This window comes from Malurus melanocephalus, unplaced genomic scaffold (genome assembly GCF_030028575.1).
Source record: "Malurus melanocephalus ecotype Western Australia unplaced genomic scaffold, MMel_1.1 scaffold_279, whole genome shotgun sequence".
Classification (NCBI taxonomy): Eukaryota; Metazoa; Chordata; class Aves; order Passeriformes; family Maluridae; genus Malurus; species Malurus melanocephalus.
In genome coordinates, this window is record NW_026623511.1 from 119,373 (window position 1) to 125,012 (window position 5,640).

Consider the following 5,640-nt stretch of genomic DNA (forward strand, 5'->3'; position numbering starts at 1 on the left):
TTTATAATTATCATATATAACTGGTGCTGCTGTACTTTGAAAATAGGTCTCAGTTACATTCACTGCATGTCTTACAAACATAACCAAGGGTTCCCTTACGTAGGTGAGGTTTCTCTTGCTTTATGTTACTTTCAGGTCACAATGAGCTTCAGGCTGAAATAATGAAGCTGTTTAGTAAATGACTCCTTGCTGAACCATCCTGATCTGGCCAGGTGAGGGGAAGGGAAAGGGCTAAGCAAGATCAGGCTACACACTTGGGATATCCTTTAAACAGATATGAGAATTTTTGACATTTTAACAATGATCAGGAACTAAGGGTTGGTAGAATGACATTGTGAGAAGGTCTCTGGTAACAGCTAAACCAGAAGGAGCAGGATGCTCTCTGCCAGATTAGTACAATGAGCTGCTTGTTCTCAGCTATTTTGAAGCGTCATTTATGTTCTGTCAACTCCAACCCCATCTTACCACAAGAAATTTGGAAAGKTTGAAACATACACAGGAAAAAGAATGTTTTGATTTTGATTTTCTAGGTAGTCCTTTGATTTTCAGTTTTCTGAGTAACACTTGTTTTCTRCTTTATACCACTGTACAGGTGTAAGAGATACAAACTTAAATACTGTTAAAATAATGGAAGGTAACACTTGGGCATTCAAACTCACAATGTCAGAAAATGTTCAAAGATGCATGAGGAAATCTTGTAACACTGTCCTACTCCCGAGCTGCAGAAGGCTGCAGGAAAGCACAYCTAACTAGTGTACAGAAAGCCATCAGCACTGAGCGCTGATAAAAGGTCAGATGTGTTAATTAAATATTTGCTCATGTCTGTCTGGAGTCAAAGGGGCAGATTTGGGATGGAAGGGTAAAACTAATCAGTGTCTCTGTGCTGTGCAGGGCAGCTGTCATGAGAGACTGAGCTGTGTTGCTGGTGTTTCAGGCATGAAGCCACTATGTGGCTATTTCTGCCTCTGTCTCTGGGAAGATTTTGTTATCGTGGAGCAGGGTGGCCCCTTGGCAATTCCTGTAGTAAATCTGGTGTGAGGTGATAGGTAAAGCCAGGCAGTGCTGTATCTCCTGCAGACAGGGCCTTGCTCTWAGCTGTGCATGGACATTTTTAAATATTTTTCTCCAGGCTATTGCAGGGCAGTACCTTTTTTAATTTTAGTTCCTGTAAAAGCAGTCCTGGAGGACAGTGCAGTGCTGGCCATAGCTGGCTGTGGTGGCTGCTTGRCACACAACAACCCAGCCCCTGCTGCTCCCTGTGGAGATGTGGTGTTGGGGGGTGGCTTGTGGGGAAGGGGAAGGTGGGGAACCATGCTTCCAGAGAAGGGCTGTCCCCCATGGCTCCCTCTAACTGGGATGATCTGGTGTCAGGCTGTGGTGATCCATGGGGTGAGCAAAGCCTGGGCAGCAAGGTGAGGAAGCAGCTCCCAGCCTCCACATCRTGGAAGCTTTGCTGCCCTAGCACCTACCCTGGTGCTTTAGCTGTTGAAATTACTCTGGTGAGTTTTTGACAAATAATCAAAAACGTTTTAGATGACAAAAGGTAATACTAATGCAGGAGCCAAGAAAGGAGCCCAGCTTGGGGTGTTGTGTCTGTGCACTCGAAGCAGGACCCAGCAGTGCTTTGCTCTGCTCTGGCTGTACCCACTGCTTCCTGGAGGGCTGAAAAGCAGCTACTTGTGTCCCAAACCAAATTGGATTACAACCAGGCAATGTAGCAAATGAAACAAGCAGCTCAAGCTGAACCTGGTATACTGAGGTAGCCAGACCATCCCAGTGGGATTTCATTTAGATCTCCTGTTCAGTTTGTGAAGGGACGTGACAAGATTTTCTGCTTATGCAGATTTGCAGATTTTCTACCAAAGCAGTAAATTCCTTAACAGACCTAGATTTCTGCTGGTTTGTGAGGGAGAGAGAATATGGGAAAAAAAACTGTTCAGGGAGGAGAAAAAAGAGGGAAGCAAAGGAAGGAGGAAGCAAGATCTTATTTTCTGTTGGGTTTGATCTGCATTGAATGCCAGAACTAGTAAATGTGAAGGAATATATTTCACGGTTGAGAGAGGCTGGAAGAGGCTGCAGTTACCCTTGCTGGGATGGCACTTTTAAGTTTCTGTTAGGAAGTTTCTAAAGCCTCCCTTGAAGGCTTTTTCGATTTGCAATGTGGATCAGCTGAGTGCTCAGAACACTGAGTCCAGCTGCATCGTTAATCCTTGCAGAGTCCCCTGGAAAACTGAGCAGGGGGGTCACAGTGCCTCAGCAGCAGGACTGCCTCAGCTGAGCTGCTGTCAGCCCCTGCAAGCACTCAGCTTGCAAAGTCAGGCATGAGTTAATGTCAACTGCCTCCCTCACTTAAGATAATGGTATTTATCATTGTTTACTTGCTTTTRTGATAGTTAGAGATAATGCTGAGGAGGCAGAAATGCCTCCTGCTCACATTACCTGTCTTTGCTAAAAGAGATGGACTGTGCTCAGATGGCAGCCAGAGCTGTGGGTACTCTGGTATTACGAGCAGTGGGTGCTGCRGGCCCATGGGAAACTGTCCTGGGGTGCACCAGCCAGATGAGGGACAGGGATTGTTCCACTCTGCTCTGCACTGCTGCAGCTTCACCTTGAGTCCCGTGCGCAGTTTTTCTCACTGCAATATAAAAAAGATATTAAGCTGTTACAGAGCATCCAAAGGAGGGTAATGAAGATGGTGAAGGGCCTTGAGGGGAACCTGTATGAGGAGCAACTGAGGTCACTTGGTCTGTTCAGTCCTGGAGCAAACTGGGGGGAGATCTCATTGCAGTTACAATTTCCTCATGAGGGGAATAGAAGGGGCAGTCACTGATCTYTTCTCTGTGGTGACCAGTGAMAGGATTCGAGAGAAKAGCCTGTGTCAGGGTGTTAGAAGAGGTTTAGGTTGGATGTTAGAAAAAGGCTCTTTACCCAGAGGTGGGTTGGACATTGGAACAAGCTCCCCAAGGAAGTGGCCACAGCTCCAAACCTGACAGAGTTCAAGACGCACTTGGACAATGGGCTCAGGYACATGGTGTGACTCTTGGAGATGGTCCTGTGTAGGTCTAAGACTTGGACTTGGTAATCCTTGTGGGCCCCTTCCAACTCAGCATATTCTGTGATTCTGTGAAAATAGTACCTCTAAGTGCAACAGAAAGAGGAATTTGGAGATCTACATCCTAGAAAGCTTATCTAATCATTGGGACAAACTTTACAGGTAACAGGCTCTCTCCAGCATGTGCTGGTCAAGAGAAAAAAATGTCTCAAATTAATTTCAGTGATTATCCCACCTTTGAAGCGTAATTAATTTGAGGGTCCAGGGACTTTGGTCTTGCATCAAGTCCARTTTGGTTCTTCCGCTAGTGGCAGAGGTCGTGGAAGGGGGAGAAAGCCCCCTGTGCTTCCGATGGCATCAAGCTGGCAGCAGCACTGAGTGCTTGGGAAAGCAGAAGTAGGGTTGGGAAAGAACTGTGGCAGGTTGAAGGAAGGGATGGAAAATTGTCAGTATTTTTTTCCTAAAGGTAGGCACTAACTGCAACACAGGGCTGCATCAATGTGGGGGGCAACAGTCTCTGCAGTTATGACCTGGGGTTTCTGAGGGTTTGTGAGGCAAAGATGTGTCAACAGCATCCCTCTTTGGGGAAAAACAAATGCCATGTCAGGCTGAAAAGCTGTTCCTGAGAGGCACGAAGCTCCCCTTGCGCTCAACRCTCACAGGTTGCAGCTGAAATGTTGTCTCCTCTTTGTCCACAGCTTCCTTGGAGGCTGAGTATTTCCATGGCCTTCTGCTTGTTTCCAAATGTGGATGAGCAGCAGCACTGCAGGACTCTCACCTACAAGAAAACCTGAAACAGAATGGGCTTAACCTGTGTGTGTCATGCAAATAAACCACGAAACACCAGGCTAGTGTTGTTGAATTAGCCAGCAAGAAATAGCACTGGATGGCAGCTTGACTCAGTTTTCTGCAGCAGGATTTGTTGGTGGAGAGGATCATCCACTGGGAAAGGCAGTGCTGAAGTTTTGGGGAACGCAAAGCTTTGGAGAGAGGCAGCTGAGCTGGGCTGGATGCAAGGGAGAGGGCGTCAGGACATTGCGTGGAGGCTAAGCTGGGATTCGTAGCTGCCACATGGGAGCAAGCAGTCTGTATCCAATTAAAAATTGGAGCAGTTCCTCCACATGGAGGAGTACGGTTGTACTTTTGCTCAACCTGAAGTGGTGAGCTGGAGAGGAAGGACACTGCWGGGAAAGAAGYAAGAGGTGTTCCAGCCGCTCAGCTCAGCTCATCCCAGCCTTGCTCTGCGGAGCTGGGGCCATATAAGTGGGGTTTATTGCTTGAGGTGATGAGACTGAAATGTGCTGTCCACTGCAAAAGCAGGGCCTGCAAGTGCTTAAAGCAGCACCCAGAGGGTAAGAACCTTACTAGTAAAATGGTTAAAATTAGGTGATAAGGGAATTTCTGCCAAAGGAGAGGGGCTGWACTTCAAGGAGTCACTGAGGTTTATCACAAAGGCAGAGATGTCGCTGTGCCCAAAGAAAAACCTCCTCCTTGTTTAACTCACTGTGTGGACATGGTGAGCATAGGGCTCTTTAAGTTAATGCCTGTTTATACAGTGGACTACACAGTTAGTGTAGTTAAGTTAATGCCTGTTTACACAGTGGATAGTAAAACCCAAGGTTGGGAGGTGTTCCTTGAGCAAAAAAAAAGGTCTCTGGAGATCTGCCAAAGGTGTGGGAAGAAGTGAGCRGTGACCCAGCTCCACTGCTCCGCTCCATCCTCTTCCTATGACGGATAGAGGAGCAGAGCCAGCTCTTGCACTGGGCTAACTCTTCAAATAATTCCCACTAAACCAAATCGGTTGCCAAGCACGGACTGGATTTTGCTGGCTTTTGTTTTCAAGTGTTCCCAGCTGTGCAGCCCCGGGGTGCCAGCACAAATCCACTTTCCTGAGCACTGTGTCCCAGTGTGACATTCAAACACAAGAAGCATGCASACTTTGCACCTCCCTCTCCTGCCCYTGCCTTCACCTGCAGGTTGGTGGTCACACTGGGCTYAAGATGCGCTCAAGTAGCTCCTGGATTGGGTAAAACAGTGGTATTCCCAAGAGAAGAGTTTCTCTCAGGCAGGACTAGGCAGCCTGGGGCAGGAATGGAGCAGCCTTACAGCTCTGCTTTCCCCAGCTCACTGAGCCAGGGCACACCCATGGAGCATCCTGGCATCCAGGCTAAAGCTTCTGACTTTGGCCTGATGCCAGCTTGTGCTGGGAAAACTGCTCCTGAAGTCACYCAGGCAGAGGAATTAAGGTGGGATTCTCTCTGTCCCCCATTTCCATCTGCCATTGGAAGAAAATCTGAGATCTACATGGGGGCAAACCCATCCTAGGAGGGTGCTGTGAGCTAGCCTGGTGAATCCTGGGGGGACAYCTGAAGAGCTGTGGTTGCTGAGCTGGTGGTGGTCTTGTGTCCCACTGCTGCCACTGCCCCAACACCTGGACAGGTATTTTTTTACAACAAAATTTTGTGTCTGGCTGCTGGGGCAGAGTGGGATGCAGCATCCCCAAAACACTGCTCCGAAGGGGGCTGCATGGTTGCAAACACTGCTTTTAGATGATCTGTCACCAAATTCAGCATCCACCCCTTCTTAAT